Source organism: Ambystoma mexicanum, chromosome 4p (assembly GCF_040938575.1).
Source record: "Ambystoma mexicanum isolate Mex_15411 chromosome 4p, UKY_AmexF1_1, whole genome shotgun sequence".
NCBI lineage: Eukaryota > Metazoa > Chordata > Amphibia > Caudata > Ambystomatidae > Ambystoma > Ambystoma mexicanum.
Window position 1 is genome coordinate 39,082,477 of NC_090927.1, and position 17,857 is coordinate 39,100,333.

General features: G+C 45.0%; 24 non-coding genes across 24 annotated transcripts; all 24 read right to left on the reverse strand.

The window, feature by feature from the left end:
• Positions 1-224: 224 nt before the first annotated feature.
• On the reverse strand, positions 225-297 carry TRNAM-CAU (transfer RNA methionine (anticodon CAU)). The gene has a single exon. It is a non-coding gene; the product is annotated as a tRNA-Met (tRNA).
• Positions 298-564: 267 nt separating this feature from the next.
• Positions 565-637, reverse strand: TRNAM-CAU (transfer RNA methionine (anticodon CAU)). The gene has a single exon. It is a non-coding gene; the product is annotated as a tRNA-Met (tRNA).
• Positions 638-901: 264 nt separating this feature from the next.
• Positions 902-974, reverse strand: TRNAM-CAU (transfer RNA methionine (anticodon CAU)). Its single transcript has one exon. It is a non-coding gene; the product is annotated as a tRNA-Met (tRNA).
• A 2,221-nt stretch (positions 975-3,195) lies between these two features.
• On the reverse strand, positions 3,196-3,268 carry TRNAM-CAU (transfer RNA methionine (anticodon CAU)). The gene has a single exon. It is a non-coding gene; the product is annotated as a tRNA-Met (tRNA).
• A 264-nt stretch (positions 3,269-3,532) lies between these two features.
• TRNAM-CAU (transfer RNA methionine (anticodon CAU)) lies at positions 3,533-3,605 on the reverse strand. Its single transcript has one exon. It is a non-coding gene; the product is annotated as a tRNA-Met (tRNA).
• Positions 3,606-3,869: 264 nt separating this feature from the next.
• On the reverse strand, positions 3,870-3,942 carry TRNAM-CAU (transfer RNA methionine (anticodon CAU)). The gene has a single exon. It is a non-coding gene; the product is annotated as a tRNA-Met (tRNA).
• Positions 3,943-4,207: 265 nt separating this feature from the next.
• Positions 4,208-4,280, reverse strand: TRNAM-CAU (transfer RNA methionine (anticodon CAU)). Its single transcript has one exon. It is a non-coding gene; the product is annotated as a tRNA-Met (tRNA).
• Positions 4,281-6,501: 2,221 nt separating this feature from the next.
• Positions 6,502-6,574, reverse strand: TRNAM-CAU (transfer RNA methionine (anticodon CAU)). The gene has a single exon. It is a non-coding gene; the product is annotated as a tRNA-Met (tRNA).
• A 264-nt stretch (positions 6,575-6,838) lies between these two features.
• On the reverse strand, positions 6,839-6,911 carry TRNAM-CAU (transfer RNA methionine (anticodon CAU)). Its single transcript has one exon. It is a non-coding gene; the product is annotated as a tRNA-Met (tRNA).
• Positions 6,912-7,175: 264 nt separating this feature from the next.
• TRNAM-CAU (transfer RNA methionine (anticodon CAU)) lies at positions 7,176-7,248 on the reverse strand. The gene has a single exon. It is a non-coding gene; the product is annotated as a tRNA-Met (tRNA).
• Positions 7,249-7,513: 265 nt separating this feature from the next.
• TRNAM-CAU (transfer RNA methionine (anticodon CAU)) lies at positions 7,514-7,586 on the reverse strand. Its single transcript has one exon. It is a non-coding gene; the product is annotated as a tRNA-Met (tRNA).
• Positions 7,587-9,807: 2,221 nt separating this feature from the next.
• TRNAM-CAU (transfer RNA methionine (anticodon CAU)) lies at positions 9,808-9,880 on the reverse strand. Its single transcript has one exon. It is a non-coding gene; the product is annotated as a tRNA-Met (tRNA).
• A 264-nt stretch (positions 9,881-10,144) lies between these two features.
• TRNAM-CAU (transfer RNA methionine (anticodon CAU)) lies at positions 10,145-10,217 on the reverse strand. The gene has a single exon. It is a non-coding gene; the product is annotated as a tRNA-Met (tRNA).
• A 264-nt stretch (positions 10,218-10,481) lies between these two features.
• TRNAM-CAU (transfer RNA methionine (anticodon CAU)) lies at positions 10,482-10,554 on the reverse strand. The gene has a single exon. It is a non-coding gene; the product is annotated as a tRNA-Met (tRNA).
• A 265-nt stretch (positions 10,555-10,819) lies between these two features.
• Positions 10,820-10,892, reverse strand: TRNAM-CAU (transfer RNA methionine (anticodon CAU)). Its single transcript has one exon. It is a non-coding gene; the product is annotated as a tRNA-Met (tRNA).
• A 2,221-nt stretch (positions 10,893-13,113) lies between these two features.
• TRNAM-CAU (transfer RNA methionine (anticodon CAU)) lies at positions 13,114-13,186 on the reverse strand. The gene has a single exon. It is a non-coding gene; the product is annotated as a tRNA-Met (tRNA).
• A 264-nt stretch (positions 13,187-13,450) lies between these two features.
• Positions 13,451-13,523, reverse strand: TRNAM-CAU (transfer RNA methionine (anticodon CAU)). Its single transcript has one exon. It is a non-coding gene; the product is annotated as a tRNA-Met (tRNA).
• Positions 13,524-13,787: 264 nt separating this feature from the next.
• Positions 13,788-13,860, reverse strand: TRNAM-CAU (transfer RNA methionine (anticodon CAU)). The gene has a single exon. It is a non-coding gene; the product is annotated as a tRNA-Met (tRNA).
• Positions 13,861-14,125: 265 nt separating this feature from the next.
• On the reverse strand, positions 14,126-14,198 carry TRNAM-CAU (transfer RNA methionine (anticodon CAU)). Its single transcript has one exon. It is a non-coding gene; the product is annotated as a tRNA-Met (tRNA).
• A 2,221-nt stretch (positions 14,199-16,419) lies between these two features.
• On the reverse strand, positions 16,420-16,492 carry TRNAM-CAU (transfer RNA methionine (anticodon CAU)). The gene has a single exon. It is a non-coding gene; the product is annotated as a tRNA-Met (tRNA).
• A 264-nt stretch (positions 16,493-16,756) lies between these two features.
• On the reverse strand, positions 16,757-16,829 carry TRNAM-CAU (transfer RNA methionine (anticodon CAU)). Its single transcript has one exon. It is a non-coding gene; the product is annotated as a tRNA-Met (tRNA).
• A 264-nt stretch (positions 16,830-17,093) lies between these two features.
• Positions 17,094-17,166, reverse strand: TRNAM-CAU (transfer RNA methionine (anticodon CAU)). Its single transcript has one exon. It is a non-coding gene; the product is annotated as a tRNA-Met (tRNA).
• A 267-nt stretch (positions 17,167-17,433) lies between these two features.
• On the reverse strand, positions 17,434-17,506 carry TRNAM-CAU (transfer RNA methionine (anticodon CAU)). The gene has a single exon. It is a non-coding gene; the product is annotated as a tRNA-Met (tRNA).
• A 264-nt stretch (positions 17,507-17,770) lies between these two features.
• On the reverse strand, positions 17,771-17,843 carry TRNAM-CAU (transfer RNA methionine (anticodon CAU)). Its single transcript has one exon. It is a non-coding gene; the product is annotated as a tRNA-Met (tRNA).
• Positions 17,844-17,857: the final 14 nt, after the last annotated feature.

Sequence of the window (17,857 nt, forward strand, 5' to 3'; positions counted from 1 at the left end):
TCTGAGACAACGCTACTCACACAGTCCAGATAGAAATATTAAAATAAAATGCAGCTAGCCCCATTGGTTCTATGGTATTTTGCGATCATATTTCTTTTCTGCGTCAGTAAAGAATCCAATCCTCTGATTCACAAGGACCGCGTTGCGGTCTACTGAACATCATGCTACTCTTCATGTTTAGAAAGGATATGTCCAATTGAATTTGCTGAAACAAAAAACACTTGTGCCCTCTCTGAGGCTCGAACTCAGGACCTTCAGATTATGAGACTGACGCGCTGCCTACTGCGCTAAGAAGGCTCCGTTGGAGGCTCTTTGGATAACCTGGTGGAGAGCATGATTTGAGACCACGCTACTCACAAAGTCCAGATAGAAATATTCAAATAAAACGCAGCTAGCCCCAATTGGTTCTTTGGTATTTGGCAATCATATTTCTTTTCTGCGTCAGTAAAGAATCCAATCCTGTGATTCACAAGGACCGCGTTGCGGTCTACTGAACATCATGCTCCTCTTCATGTTTAGAAAGGATATGTCCAATTGAATTTGCTGAAACACAAAAAACACTTGTGCCCTCTCTGAGGCTCGAACTCAGGACCTTCAGATTATGAGACTGACGCGCTGCCTACTGCGCTAAGAAGGCTCTGCTGGAGTATTTTTGGAGAACTTGGTGGAGGACCAGATCTGAGACAACGCTACTCACACAGTCCAGATAGAAATATTAAAATAAAATGCAGCTAGCCCCATTGGTTCTATGGTATTTTGCGATCATATTTCTTTTCTGCGTCAGTAAAGAATCCAATCCTGTGATTCACAAGGACCGCGTTGCGGTCTACTGAACATCATGCTCCTCTTCATGTTTAGAAAGGATATGTCCAATTGAATTTGCTGAAACAAAAAACACTTGTGCCCTCTCTGAGGCTCGAACTCAGGACCTTCAGATTATGAGACTGACGCGCTGCCTACTGCGCTAAGAAGGCTGCGATTTTATGATTTGTTGATGAAGATTATGTGACACAACTCCACACTCAAAACTCCAGAGAGAATACGATCCATCTGAAAAGCTTCACTTGAATGTATAGTGTTTTGTACTTCAGATGTCTTCCATTCATCAATCAAGAGTCCCATCCTTCGATGCTTGAATTTTGAGCTAGTTATTTTGATATGCTCCAAAACAGGTAAGATGCCACAAACTTCCAACCCCTCCCTCGCTGGATATATACCTAACTCTTTTCAGCCCTTTTTTCTTACCAGTTTTTAATTCTCCTCCCCCAAAGTCCCTTTTGTAAGCAGGTCGCTTTTTTTCCCATTTGCAGAGAGTTTTGCTCCTTTCCTATATATATATGCATGATTAATTATGTGTTTCCACTTCCATCATTTAGTTTTCTTGTGTGCGTTCAGCCGGTTTCGTTATACTCGCTGCTTACATCGCTTATGTCAGGTTTGTATTATGTCACAGTTTGTTATGCTGTTATTTGACATCAGATCTCATGCTGATCTGCTTGCGGCTGGTGACAGGTAGCATGCCACAAAAACAAACCCCAAACTACATCATTATCACACCTGTGAGGCACACGGTTCATGAAGAGAGTCCAAACGCGCCCTCTAGTAACAGAGCAAGGTAACTGCCGGCCAGGTCAAGAAGGGTGGACGGGGCTGGGTTATGCAGATGAACTCCCAGAAGTTCCCAGACTGAACCCAAGAGGATTCCATCCTCCAGAACGCTTTATCCAGCCCATTAAAGCATCCAGCGGGCCACAGGAACATCCAGGAAGGCCAATCCAGGCTTTGCTCCTGAAGGAACTGTAGTTCAAAACCCACCCTCATTTAAAAGTGGCCAGGGTTCCTCCTAGCTTTTTGGTCTATAGAACCTGGCCGTTCGTGGCCGTTCGTGGCCAGTGAGGGAAAGTTGAAAGCTGCATTCCCTGCTGTGTGATTTAAACACAGCCAGGCTCACAAGGGCACTTTTATTATGCCGAAGGAGGGCCTTGCAGACTGTCCATGCCTGAGCCGCAACTGTGCCTGCGTTCCCCAGAGCCTTTCGTGGGCACAGGGGCAAGACAATCACCAGAAACAGAAGTGTCGAAATTGGCTGCATCCCCTTGTGCTACCCCTCTTTGCCTCTTTTCGCATTTGCCTTTCATGCAGTCGCCTCACTATTTGGCCGCTAGGCTTGGGTGCCCCACCTGTCTTTTCTAGAGTTTATTTTGTGAGAGACTTTAAACATACTCCAAGGGTCTGCTTGAAGACCTCTCAAGTCCCTCACACAGCCAGAAAATACATTTTGAAATACTTGCTCATTCTCTGAAACTGCCCTCATGTAAACCTGCCCCACTGCATCTAACACCATAAAATGTACCATCCTTATTTCCTGAATCTTTGCTCAAAGACCTACGTTGGCTCTATCAGTATGCGCCCATGCTATCCCAACCAGCAACCTTATCATTTTAAACTGCCCCACCTCTATTCGAAAGAACCTGTTTGTTTGAACTGACCCCTCTTTTCCCCACTGGTTGGCCCCACTTACCTTTTTCTTTCCTTTACAGATTACGGCCTGGGTACCCTGGGCTTATCCGGACCAACTACAGAGCCATAACGCCACTAGGGCGGCGATGGACACTGCACGGAGGCTTATTAATATGAAAAACCATAGCAGGGTTCGTGCGGCATCAACCTTATATGCACAACCATGTTTTGCCATTAGTTCATAGTGCACCTGATGGGCTCTGGAAGGCACAAGGAGAAGGCGTGGGAACACAGGGCCAGAAAGTTTGCACAGGGACTGCTTACATTTGCAAAATACCAAACATTGTACTCATTCTGTCAACGTTTTTGAAAAGTTATTACCTGAAACATAAGAGGCCTGCCTTCTCTGAGGAAAGAACTCAGGACCTTCAAATTATGAGACTGACGCGCTACCTACTGCACTAAGCAGGTTCGGCTGGAGTATGTTTGGAGAACCTGGTGGAGAAACAGATCCAAGACCACGCTACTCACAAAGTGCAGATAGAAATATTCAAATAAAATGCAGCTAGCCCCATTGGTTCTATGGTATTTTGCGATCATATTTCTTTTCTGCGTCAGTAAAGAATCCAATCCTCTGATTCACAAGGACCGCGTTGCGGTCTACTGAACATCATGCTACTCTTCATGTTTAGAAAGGATATGTCCAATTGAATTTGCTGAAACAAAAAACACTTGTGCCCTCTCTGAGGCTCGAACTCAGGACCTTCAGAATATGAGACTGACGCGCTGCCTACTGCGCTAAGAAGGCTCTGCTGGAGTATTTTTGGAGAACTTGGTGGAGGACCAGATCTGAGACAACGCTACTCACACAGTCCAGATAGAAATATTAAAATAAAATGCAGCTAGCCCCATTGGTTCTATGGTATTTTGCGATCATATTTCTTTTCTGCGTCAGTAAAGAATCCAATCCTCTGATTCACAAGGACCGCGTTGCGGTCTACTGAACATCATGCTACTCTTCATGTTTAGAAAGGATATGTCCAATTGAATTTGCTGAAACAAAAAACACTTGTGCCCTCTCTGAGGCTCGAACTCAGGACCTTCAGATTATGAGACTGACGCGCTGCCTACTGCGCTAAGAAGGCTCTGCTGGAGTATTTTTGGAGAACTTGGTGGAGAACCAGATCTGAGACAACGCTACTCACACAGTCCAGATAGAAATATTAAAATAAAATGCAGCTAGCCCCATTGGTTCTATGGTATTTTGCGATCATATTTCTTTTCTGCGTCAGTAAAGAATCCAATCCTGTGATTCACAAGGACCGCGTTGCGGTCTACTGAACATCATTCTCCTCTTCATGTTTAGAAAGGATATGTCCAATTGAATTTGCTGAAACAAAAAACACTTGTGCCCTCTCTGAGGCTCGAACTCAGGACCTTCAGATTATGAGACTGACGCGCTGCCTACTGCGCTAAGAAGGCTCCGTTGGAGGCTCTTTGGATAACCTGGTGGAGAGCATGATTTGAGACCACGCTACTCACAAAGTCCAGATAGAAATATTCAAATAAAACGCAGCTAGCCCCAATTGGTTCTTTGGTATTTGGCAATCATATTTCTTTTCTGCGTCAGTAAAGAATCCAATCCTGTGATTCACAAGGACCGCGTTGCGGTCTACTGAACATCATGCTCCTCTTCATGTTTAGAAAAAATATGTCCAATTGTATTTGTTGAAACAAAAAACACTTGTGCCCTCTCTGAGGCTCGAACTCAGGACCTTCAGATTATGAGACTGACGCGCTGCCTACTGCGCTAAGAAGGCTGCGATTTTATGATTTGTTGATGAAGATTATGTGACACAACTCCACACTCAAAACTCCAGAGAGAATACGATCCATCTGAAAAGCTTCACTTGAATGTATAGTGTTTTGTACTTCAGATGTCTTCCATTCATCAATCAAGAGTCCCATCCTTCGATGCTTGAATTTTGAGCTAGTTATTTTGATATGCTCCAAAACAGGTAAGATGCCACAAACTTCCAACCCCTCCCTCGCTGGATATATACCTAACTCTTTTCAGCCCTTTTTTCTTACCAGTTTTTAATTCTCCTCCCCCAAAGTCCCTTTTGTAAGCAGGTCGCTTTTTTTCCCATTTGCAGAGAGTTTTGCTCCTTTCCTATATATATATGCATGATTAATTATGTGTTTCCACTTCCATCATTTAGTTTTCTTGTGTGCGTTCAGCCGGTTTCGTTATACTCGCTGCTTACATCGCTTATGTCAGGTTTGTATTATGTCACAGTTTGTTATGCTGTTATTTGACATCAGATCTCATGCTGATCTGCTTGCGGCTGGTGACAGGTAGCATGCCACAAAAACAAACCCCAAACTACATCATTATCACACCTGTGAGGCACACGGTTCATGAAGAGAGTCCAAACGCGCCCTCTAGTAACAGAGCAAGGTAACTGCCGGCCAGGTCAAGAAGGGTGGACGGGGCTGGGTTATGCAGATGAACTCCCAGAAGTTCCCAGACTGAACCCAAGAGGATTCCATCCTCCAGAACGCTTTATCCAGCCCATTAAAGCATCCAGCGGGCCACAGGAACATCCAGGAAGGCCAATCCAGGCTTTGCTCCTGAAGGAACTGTAGTTCAAAACCCACCCTCATTTAAAAGTGGCCAGGGTTCCTCCTAGCTTTTTGGTCTATAGAACCTGGCCGTTCGTGGCCGTTCGTGGCCAGTGAGGGAAAGTTGAAAGCTGCATTCCCTGCTGTGTGATTTAAACACAGCCAGGCTCACAAGGGCACTTTTATTATGCCGAAGGAGGGCCTTGCAGACTGTCCATGCCTGAGCCGCAACTGTGCCTGCGTTCCCCAGAGCCTTTCGTGGGCACAGGGGCAAGACAATCACCAGAAACAGAAGTGTCGAAATTGGCTGCATCCCCTTGTGCTACCCCTCTTTGCCTCTTTTCGCATTTGCCTTTCATGCAGTCGCCTCACTATTTGGCCGCTAGGCTTGGGTGCCCCACCTGTCTTTTCTAGAGTTTATTTTGTGAGAGACTTTAAACATACTCCAAGGGTCTGCTTGAAGACCTCTCAAGTCCCTCACACAGCCAGAAAATACATTTTGAAATACTTGCTCATTCTCTGAAACTGCCCTCATGTAAACCTGCCCCACTGCATCTAACACCATAAAATGTACCATCCTTATTTCCTGAATCTTTGCTCAAAGACCTACGTTGGCTCTATCAGTATGCGCCCATGCTATCCCAACCAGCAACCTTATCATTTTAAACTGCCCCACCTCTATTCGAAAGAACCTGTTTGTTTGAACTGACCCCTCTTTTCCCCACTGGTTGGCCCCACTTACCTTTTTCTTTCCTTTACAGATTACGGCCTGGGTACCCTGGGCTTATCCGGACCAACTACAGAGCCATAACGCCACTAGGGCGGCGATGGACACTGCACGGAGGCTTATTAATATGAAAAACCATAGCAGGGTTCGTGCGGCATCAACCTTATATGCACAACCATGTTTTGCCATTAGTTCATAGTGCACCTGATGGGCTCTGGAAGGCACAAGGAGAAGGCGTGGGAACACAGGGCCAGAAAGTTTGCACAGGGACTGCTTACATTTGCAAAATACCAAACATTGTACTCATTCTGTCAACGTTTTTGAAAAGTTATTACCTGAAACATAAGAGGCCTGCCTTCTCTGAGGAAAGAACTCAGGACCTTCAAATTATGAGACTGACGCGCTGCCTACTGCACTAAGCAGGTTCGGCTGGAGTATGTTTGGAGAACCTGGTGGAGAAACAGATCCAAGACCACGCTACTCACAAAGTGCAGATAGAAATATTCAAATAAAATGCAGCTAGCCCCATTGGTTCTATGGTATTTTGCGATCATATTTCTTTTCTGCGTCAGTAAAGAATCCAATCCTCTGATTCACAAGGACCGCGTTGCGGTCTACTGAACATCATGCTACTCTTCATGTTTAGAAAGGATATGTCCAATTGAATTTGCTGAAACAAAAAACACTTGTGCCCTCTCTGAGGCTCGAACTCAGGACCTTCAGAATATGAGACTGACGCGCTGCCTACTGCGCTAAGAAGGCTCTGCTGGAGTATTTTTGGAGAACTTGGTGGAGGACCAGATCTGAGACAACGCTACTCACACAGTCCAGATAGAAATATTAAAATAAAATGCAGCTAGCCCCATTGGTTCTATGGTATTTTGCGATCATATTTCTTTTCTGCGTCAGTAAAGAATCCAATCCTCTGATTCACAAGGACCGCGTTGCGGTCTACTGAACATCATGCTACTCTTCATGTTTAGAAAGGATATGTCCAATTGAATTTGCTGAAACAAAAAACACTTGTGCCCTCTCTGAGGCTCGAACTCAGGACCTTCAGATTATGAGACTGACGCGCTGCCTACTGCGCTAAGAAGGCTCTGCTGGAGTATTTTTGGAGAACTTGGTGGAGAACCAGATCTGAGACAACGCTACTCACACAGTCCAGATAGAAATATTAAAATAAAATGCAGCTAGCCCCATTGGTTCTATGGTATTTTGCGATCATATTTCTTTTCTGCGTCAGTAAAGAATCCAATCCTGTGATTCACAAGGACCGCGTTGCGGTCTACTGAACATCATTCTCCTCTTCATGTTTAGAAAGGATATGTCCAATTGAATTTGCTGAAACAAAAAACACTTGTGCCCTCTCTGAGGCTCGAACTCAGGACCTTCAGATTATGAGACTGACGCGCTGCCTACTGCGCTAAGAAGGCTCCGTTGGAGGCTCTTTGGATAACCTGGTGGAGAGCATGATTTGAGACCACGCTACTCACAAAGTCCAGATAGAAATATTCAAATAAAACGCAGCTAGCCCCAATTGGTTCTTTGGTATTTGGCAATCATATTTCTTTTCTGCGTCAGTAAAGAATCCAATCCTGTGATTCACAAGGACCGCGTTGCGGTCTACTGAACATCATGCTCCTCTTCATGTTTAGAAAAAATATGTCCAATTGTATTTGTTGAAACAAAAAACACTTGTGCCCTCTCTGAGGCTCGAACTCAGGACCTTCAGATTATGAGACTGACGCGCTGCCTACTGCGCTAAGAAGGCTGCGATTTTATGATTTGTTGATGAAGATTATGTGACACAACTCCACACTCAAAACTCCAGAGAGAATACGATCCATCTGAAAAGCTTCACTTGAATGTATAGTGTTTTGTACTTCAGATGTCTTCCATTCATCAATCAAGAGTCCCATCCTTCGATGCTTGAATTTTGAGCTAGTTATTTTGATATGCTCCAAAACAGGTAAGATGCCACAAACTTCCAACCCCTCCCTCGCTGGATATATACCTAACTCTTTTCAGCCCTTTTTTCTTACCAGTTTTTAATTCTCCTCCCCCAAAGTCCCTTTTGTAAGCAGGTCGCTTTTTTTCCCATTTGCAGAGAGTTTTGCTCCTTTCCTATATATATATGCATGATTAATTATGTGTTTCCACTTCCATCATTTAGTTTTCTTGTGTGCGTTCAGCCGGTTTCGTTATACTCGCTGCTTACATCGCTTATGTCAGGTTTGTATTATGTCACAGTTTGTTATGCTGTTATTTGACATCAGATCTCATGCTGATCTGCTTGCGGCTGGTGACAGGTAGCATGCCACAAAAACAAACCCCAAACTACATCATTATCACACCTGTGAGGCACACGGTTCATGAAGAGAGTCCAAACGCGCCCTCTAGTAACAGAGCAAGGTAACTGCCGGCCAGGTCAAGAAGGGTGGACGGGGCTGGGTTATGCAGATGAACTCCCAGAAGTTCCCAGACTGAACCCAAGAGGATTCCATCCTCCAGAACGCTTTATCCAGCCCATTAAAGCATCCAGCGGGCCACAGGAACATCCAGGAAGGCCAATCCAGGCTTTGCTCCTGAAGGAACTGTAGTTCAAAACCCACCCTCATTTAAAAGTGGCCAGGGTTCCTCCTAGCTTTTTGGTCTATAGAACCTGGCCGTTCGTGGCCGTTCGTGGCCAGTGAGGGAAAGTTGAAAGCTGCATTCCCTGCTGTGTGATTTAAACACAGCCAGGCTCACAAGGGCACTTTTATTATGCCGAAGGAGGGCCTTGCAGACTGTCCATGCCTGAGCCGCAACTGTGCCTGCGTTCCCCAGAGCCTTTCGTGGGCACAGGGGCAAGACAATCACCAGAAACAGAAGTGTCGAAATTGGCTGCATCCCCTTGTGCTACCCCTCTTTGCCTCTTTTCGCATTTGCCTTTCATGCAGTCGCCTCACTATTTGGCCGCTAGGCTTGGGTGCCCCACCTGTCTTTTCTAGAGTTTATTTTGTGAGAGACTTTAAACATACTCCAAGGGTCTGCTTGAAGACCTCTCAAGTCCCTCACACAGCCAGAAAATACATTTTGAAATACTTGCTCATTCTCTGAAACTGCCCTCATGTAAACCTGCCCCACTGCATCTAACACCATAAAATGTACCATCCTTATTTCCTGAATCTTTGCTCAAAGACCTACGTTGGCTCTATCAGTATGCGCCCATGCTAGCCCAACCAGCAACCTTATCATTTTAAACTGCCCCACCTCTATTCGAAAGAACCTGTTTGTTTGAACTGACCCCTCTTTTCCCCACTGGTTGGCCCCACTTACCTTTTTCTTTCCTTTACAGATTACGGCCTGGGTACCCTGGGCTTATCCGGACCAACTACAGAGCCATAACGCCACTAGGGCGGCGATGGACACTGCACGGAGGCTTATTAATATGAAAAACCATAGCAGGGTTCGTGCGGCATCAACCTTATATGCACAACCATGTTTTGCCATTAGTTCATAGTGCACCTGATGGGCTCTGGAAGGCACAAGGAGAAGGCGTGGGAACACAGGGCCAGAAAGTTTGCACAGGGACTGCTTACATTTGCAAAATACCAAACATTGTACTCATTCTGTCAACGTTTTTGAAAAGTTATTACCTGAAACATAAGAGGCCTGCCTTCTCTGAGGAAAGAACTCAGGACCTTCAAATTATGAGACTGACGCGCTGCCTACTGCACTAAGCAGGTTCGGCTGGAGTATGTTTGGAGAACCTGGTGGAGAAACAGATCCAAGACCACGCTACTCACAAAGTGCAGATAGAAATATTCAAATAAAATGCAGCTAGCCCCATTGGTTCTATGGTATTTTGCGATCATATTTCTTTTCTGCGTCAGTAAAGAATCCAATCCTCTGATTCACAAGGACCGCGTTGCGGTCTACTGAACATCATGCTACTCTTCATGTTTAGAAAGGATATGTCCAATTGAATTTGCTGAAACAAAAAACACTTGTGCCCTCTCTGAGGCTCGAACTCAGGACCTTCAGAATATGAGACTGACGCGCTGCCTACTGCGCTAAGAAGGCTCTGCTGGAGTATTTTTGGAGAACTTGGTGGAGGACCAGATCTGAGACAACGCTACTCACACAGTCCAGATAGAAATATTAAAATAAAATGCAGCTAGCCCCATTGGTTCTATGGTATTTTGCGATCATATTTCTTTTCTGCGTCAGTAAAGAATCCAATCCTCTGATTCACAAGGACCGCGTTGCGGTCTACTGAACATCATGCTACTCTTCATGTTTAGAAAGGATATGTCCAATTGAATTTGCTGAAACAAAAAACACTTGTGCCCTCTCTGAGGCTCGAACTCAGGACCTTCAGATTATGAGACTGACGCGCTGCCTACTGCGCTAAGAAGGCTCTGCTGGAGTATTTTTGGAGAACTTGGTGGAGAACCAGATCTGAGACAACGCTACTCACACAGTCCAGATAGAAATATTAAAATAAAATGCAGCTAGCCCCATTGGTTCTATGGTATTTTGCGATCATATTTCTTTTCTGCGTCAGTAAAGAATCCAATCCTGTGATTCACAAGGACCGCGTTGCGGTCTACTGAACATCATTCTCCTCTTCATGTTTAGAAAGGATATGTCCAATTGAATTTGCTGAAACAAAAAACACTTGTGCCCTCTCTGAGGCTCGAACTCAGGACCTTCAGATTATGAGACTGACGCGCTGCCTACTGCGCTAAGAAGGCTCCGTTGGAGGCTCTTTGGATAACCTGGTGGAGAGCATGATTTGAGACCACGCTACTCACAAAGTCCAGATAGAAATATTCAAATAAAACGCAGCTAGCCCCAATTGGTTCTTTGGTATTTGGCAATCATATTTCTTTTCTGCGTCAGTAAAGAATCCAATCCTGTGATTCACAAGGACCGCGTTGCGGTCTACTGAACATCATGCTCCTCTTCATGTTTAGAAAAAATATGTCCAATTGTATTTGTTGAAACAAAAAACACTTGTGCCCTCTCTGAGGCTCGAACTCAGGACCTTCAGATTATGAGACTGACGCGCTGCCTACTGCGCTAAGAAGGCTGCGATTTTATGATTTGTTGATGAAGATTATGTGACACAACTCCACACTCAAAACTCCAGAGAGAATACGATCCATCTGAAAAGCTTCACTTGAATGTATAGTGTTTTGTACTTCAGATGTCTTCCATTCATCAATCAAGAGTCCCATCCTTCGATGCTTGAATTTTGAGCTAGTTATTTTGATATGCTCCAAAACAGGTAAGATGCCACAAACTTCCAACCCCTCCCTCGCTGGATATATACCTAACTCTTTTCAGCCCTTTTTTCTTACCAGTTTTTAATTCTCCTCCCCCAAAGTCCCTTTTGTAAGCAGGTCGCTTTTTTTCCCATTTGCAGAGAGTTTTGCTCCTTTCCTATATATATATGCATGATTAATTATGTGTTTCCACTTCCATCATTTAGTTTTCTTGTGTGCGTTCAGCCGGTTTCGTTATACTCGCTGCTTACATCGCTTATGTCAGGTTTGTATTATGTCACAGTTTGTTATGCTGTTATTTGACATCAGATCTCATGCTGATCTGCTTGCGGCTGGTGACAGGTAGCATGCCACAAAAACAAACCCCAAACTACATCATTATCACACCTGTGAGGCACACGGTTCATGAAGAGAGTCCAAACGCGCCCTCTAGTAACAGAGCAAGGTAACTGCCGGCCAGGTCAAGAAGGGTGGACGGGGCTGGGTTATGCAGATGAACTCCCAGAAGTTCCCAGACTGAACCCAAGAGGATTCCATCCTCCAGAACGCTTTATCCAGCCCATTAAAGCATCCAGCGGGCCACAGGAACATCCAGGAAGGCCAATCCAGGCTTTGCTCCTGAAGGAACTGTAGTTCAAAACCCACCCTCATTTAAAAGTGGCCAGGGTTCCTCCTAGCTTTTTGGTCTATAGAACCTGGCCGTTCGTGGCCGTTCGTGGCCAGTGAGGGAAAGTTGAAAGCTGCATTCCCTGCTGTGTGATTTAAACACAGCCAGGCTCACAAGGGCACTTTTATTATGCCGAAGGAGGGCCTTGCAGACTGTCCATGCCTGAGCCGCAACTGTGCCTGCGTTCCCCAGAGCCTTTCGTGGGCACAGGGGCAAGACAATCACCAGAAACAGAAGTGTCGAAATTGGCTGCATCCCCTTGTGCTACCCCTCTTTGCCTCTTTTCGCATTTGCCTTTCATGCAGTCGCCTCACTATTTGGCCGCTAGGCTTGGGTGCCCCACCTGTCTTTTCTAGAGTTTATTTTGTGAGAGACTTTAAACATACTCCAAGGGTCTGCTTGAAGACCTCTCAAGTCCCTCACACAGCCAGAAAATACATTTTGAAATACTTGCTCATTCTCTGAAACTGCCCTCATGTAAACCTGCCCCACTGCATCTAACACCATAAAATGTACCATCCTTATTTCCTGAATCTTTGCTCAAAGACCTACGTTGGCTCTATCAGTATGCGCCCATGCTATCCCAACCAGCAACCTTATCATTTTAAACTGCCCCACCTCTATTCGAAAGAACCTGTTTGTTTGAACTGACCCCTCTTTTCCCCACTGGTTGGCCCCACTTACCTTTTTCTTTCCTTTACAGATTACGGCCTGGGTACCCTGGGCTTATCCGGACCAACTACAGAGCCATAACGCCACTAGGGCGGCGATGGACACTGCACGGAGGCTTATTAATATGAAAAACCATAGCAGGGTTCGTGCGGCATCAACCTTATATGCACAACCATGTTTTGCCATTAGTTCATAGTGCACCTGATGGGCTCTGGAAGGCACAAGGAGAAGGCGTGGGAACACAGGGCCAGAAAGTTTGCACAGGGACTGCTTACATTTGCAAAATACCAAACATTGTACTCATTCTGTCAACGTTTTTGAAAAGTTATTACCTGAAACATAAGAGGCCTGCCTTCTCTGAGGAAAGAACTCAGGACCTTCAAATTATGAGACTGACGCGCTGCCTACTGCACTAAGCAGGTTCGGCTGGAGTATGTTTGGAGAACCTGGTGGAGAAACAGATCCAAGACCACGCTACTCACAAAGTGCAGATAGAAATATTCAAATAAAATGCAGCTAGCCCCATTGGTTCTATGGTATTTTGCGATCATATTTCTTTTCTGCGTCAGTAAAGAATCCAATCCTCTGATTCACAAGGACCGCGTTGCGGTCTACTGAACATCATGCTACTCTTCATGTTTAGAAAGGATATGTCCAATTGAATTTGCTGAAACAAAAAACACTTGTGCCCTCTCTGAGGCTCGAACTCAGGACCTTCAGAATATGAGACTGACGCGCTGCCTACTGCGCTAAGAAGGCTCTGCTGGAGTATTTTTGGAGAACTTGGTGGAGGACCAGATCTGAGACAACGCTACTCACACAGTCCAGATAGAAATATTAAAATAAAATGCAGCTAGCCCCATTGGTTCTATGGTATTTTGCGATCATATTTCTTTTCTGCGTCAGTAAAGAATCCAATCCTCTGATTCACAAGGACCGCGTTGCGGTCTACTGAACATCATGCTACTCTTCATGTTTAGAAAGGATATGTCCAATTGAATTTGCTGAAACAAAAAACACTTGTGCCCTCTCTGAGGCTCGAACTCAGGACCTTCAGATTATGAGACTGACGCGCTGCCTACTGCGCTAAGAAGGCTCTGCTGGAGTATTTTTGGAGAACTTGGTGGAGAACCAGATCTGAGACAACGCTACTCACACAGTCCAGATAGAAATATTAAAATAAAATGCAGCTAGCCCCATTGGTTCTATGGTATTTTGCGATCATATTTCTTTTCTGCGTCAGTAAAGAATCCAATCCTGTGATTCACAAGGACCGCGTTGCGGTCTACTGAACATCATTCTCCTCTTCATGTTTAGAAAGGATATGTCCAATTGAATTTGCTGAAACAAAAAACACTTGTGCCCTCTCTGAGGCTCGAACTCAGGACCTTCAGATTATGAGACTGACGCGCTGCCTACTGCGCTAAGAAGGCTCCGTTGGAGGCTCTTTGGATAACCTGGTGGAGAGCATGATTTGAGACCACGCTACTCACAAAGTCCAGATAGAAATATTCAAATAAAACGCAGCTAGCCCCAATTGGTTCTTTGGTATTTGGCAATCATATTTCTTTTCTGCGTCAGTAAAGAATCCAATCCTGTGATTCACAAGGACCGCGTTGCGGTCTACTGAACATCATGCTCCTCTTCATGTTTAGAAAAAATATGTCCAATTGTATTTGTTGAAACAAAAAACACTTGTGCCCTCTCTGAGGCTCGAACTCAGGACCTTCAGATTATGAGACTGACGCGCTGCCTACTGCGCTAAGAAGGCTGCGATTTTATGATTTGTTGATGAAGATTATGTGACACAACTCCACACTCAAAACTCCAGAGAGAATACGATCCATCTGAAAAGCTTCACTTGAATGTATAGTGTTTTGTACTTCAGATGTCTTCCATTCATCAATCAAGAGTCCCATCCTTCGATGCTTGAATTTTGAGCTAGTTATTTTGATATGCTCCAAAACAGGTAAGATGCCACAAACTTCCAACCCCTCCCTCGCTGGATATATACCTAACTCTTTTCAGCCCTTTTTTCTTACCAGTTTTTAATTCTCCTCCCCCAAAGTCCCTTTTGTAAGCAGGTCGCTTTTTTTCCCATTTGCAGAGAGTTTTGCTCCTTTCCTATATATATATGCATGATTAATTATGTGTTTCCACTTCCATCATTTAGTTTTCTTGTGTGCGTTCAGCCGGTTTCGTTATACTCGCTGCTTACATCGCTTATGTCAGGTTTGTATTATGTCACAGTTTGTTATGCTGTTATTTGACATCAGATCTCATGCTGATCTGCTTGCGGCTGGTGACAGGTAGCATGCCACAAAAACAAACCCCAAACTACATCATTATCACACCTGTGAGGCACACGGTTCATGAAGAGAGTCCAAACGCGCCCTCTAGTAACAGAGCAAGGTAACTGCCGGCCAGGTCAAGAAGGGTGGACGGGGCTGGGTTATGCAGATGAACTCCCAGAAGTTCCCAGACTGAACCCAAGAGGATTCCATCCTCCAGAACGCTTTATCCAGCCCATTAAAGCATCCAGCGGGCCACAGGAACATCCAGGAAGGCCAATCCAGGCTTTGCTCCTGAAGGAACTGTAGTTCAAAACCCACCCTCATTTAAAAGTGGCCAGGGTTCCTCCTAGCTTTTTGGTCTATAGAACCTGGCCGTTCGTGGCCGTTCGTGGCCAGTGAGGGAAAGTTGAAAGCTGCATTCCCTGCTGTGTGATTTAAACACAGCCAGGCTCACAAGGGCACTTTTATTATGCCGAAGGAGGGCCTTGCAGACTGTCCATGCCTGAGCCACAACTGTGCCTGCGTTCCCCAGAGCCTTTCGTGGGCACAGGGGCAAGACAATCACCAGAAACAGAAGTGTCGAAATTGGCTGCATCCCCTTGTGCTACCCCTCTTTGCCTCTTTTCGCATTTGCCTTTCATGCAGTCGCCTCACTATTTGGCCGCTAGGCTTGGGTGCCCCACCTGTCTTTTCTAGAGTTTATTTTGTGAGAGACTTTAAACATACTCCAAGGGTCTGCTTGAAGACCTCTCAAGTCCCTCACACAGCCAGAAAATACATTTTGAAATACTTGCTCATTCTCTGAAACTGCCCTCATGTAAACCTGCCCCACTGCATCTAACACCATAAAATGTACCATCCTTATTTCCTGAATCTTTGCTCAAAGACCTACGTTGGCTCTATCAGTATGCGCCCATGCTATCCCAACCAGCAACCTTATCATTTTAAACTGCCCCACCTCTATTCGAAAGAACCTGTTTGTTTGAACTGACCCCTCTTTTCCCCACTGGTTGGCCCCACTTACCTTTTTCTTTCCTTTACAGATTACGGCCTGGGTACCCTGGGCTTATCCGGACCAACTACAGAGCCATAACGCCACTAGGGCGGCGATGGACACTGCACGGAGGCTTATTAATATGAAAAACCATAGCAGGGTTCGTGCGGCATCAACCTTATATGCACAACCATGTTTTGCCATTAGTTCATAGTGCACCTGATGGGCTCTGGAAGGCACAAGGAGAAGGCGTGGGAACACAGGGCCAGAAAGTTTGCACAGGGACTGCTTACATTTGCAAAATACCAAACATTGTACTCATTCTGTCAACGTTTTTGAAAAGTTATTACCTGAAACATAAGAGGCCTGCCTTCTCTGAGGAAAGAACTCAGGACCTTCAAATTATGAGACTGACGCGCTGCCTACTGCACTAAGCAGGTTCGGCTGGAGTATGTTTGGAGAACCTGGTGGAGAAACAGATCCAAGACCACGCTACTCACAAAGTGCAGATAGAAATATTCAAATAAAATGCAGCTAGCCCCATTGGTTCTATGGTATTTTGCGATCATATTTCTTTTCTGCGTCAGTAAAGAATCCAATCCTCTGATTCACAAGGACCGCGTTGCGGTCTACTGAACATCATGCTACTCTTCATGTTTAGAAAGGATATGTCCAATTGAATTTGCTGAAACAAAAAACACTTGTGCCCTCTCTGAGGCTCGAACTCAGGACCTTCAGAATATGAGACTGACGCGCTGCCTACTGCGCTAAGAAGGCTCTGCTGGAGTATTTTTGGAGAACTTGGTGGAGGACCAGATCTGAGACAACGCTACTCACACAGTCCAGATAGAAATATTAAAATAAAATGCAGCTAGCCCCATTGGTTCTATGGTATTTTGCGATCATATTTCTTTTCTGCGTCAGTAAAGAATCCAATCCTCTGATTCACAAGGACCGCGTTGCGGTCTACTGAACATCATGCTACTCTTCATGTTTAGAAAGGATATGTCCAATTGAATTTGCTGAAACAAAAAACACTTGTGCCCTCTCTGAGGCTCGAACTCAGGACCTTCAGAATATGAGACTGACGCGCTGCCTACTGCGCTAAGAAGGCTCTGCTGGAGTATTTTTGGAGAACTTGGTGGAGGACCAGATCTGAGACAACGCTACTCACACAGTCCAGATAGAAATATTAAAATAAAATGCAGCTAGCCCCATTGGTTCTATGGTATTTTGCGATCATATTTCTTTTCTGCGTCAGTAAAGAATCCAATCCTCTGATTCACAAGGACCGCGTTGCGGTCTACTGAACATCATGCTACTCTTCATGTTTAGAAAGGATATGTCCAATTGAATTTGCTGAAACAAAAAACACTTGTGCCCTCTCTGAGGCTCGAACTCAGGACCTTCAGATTATGAGACTGACGCGCTGCCTACTGCGCTAAGAAGGCTCCGTTGGAGGCTCTTTGGATAACCTGGTGGAGAGCATGATTTGAGACCACGCTACTCACAAAGTCCAGATAGAAATATTCAAATAAAACGCAGCTAGCCCCAATTGGTTCTTTGGTATTTGGCAATCATATTTCTTTTCTGCGTCAGTAAAGAATCCAATCCTGTGATTCACAAGGACCGCGTTGCGGTCTACTGAACATCATGCTCCTCTTCATGTTTAGAAAGGATATGTCCAATTGAATTTGCTGAAACACAAAAAACACTTGTGCCCTCTCTGAGGCTCGAACTCAGGACCTTCAGATTATGAGACTGACGCGCTGCCTACTGCGCTAAGAAGGCTCTGCTGGAGTATTTTTGGAGAACTTGGTGGAGGACCAGATCTGAGACAACGCTACTCACACAGTCCAGATAGAAATATTAAAATAAAATGCAGCTAGCCCCATTGGTTCTATGGTATTTTGCGATCATATTTCTTTTCTGCGTCAGTAAAGAATCCAATCCTGTGATTCACAAGGACCGCGTTGCGGTCTACTGAACATCATGCTCCTCTTCATGTTTAGAAAGGATATGTCCAATTGAATTTGCTGAAACAAAAAACACTTGTGCCCTCTCTGAGGCTCGAACTCAGGACCTTCAGATTATGAGACTGACGCGCTGCCTACTGCGCTAAGAAGGCTGCGATTTTATGAT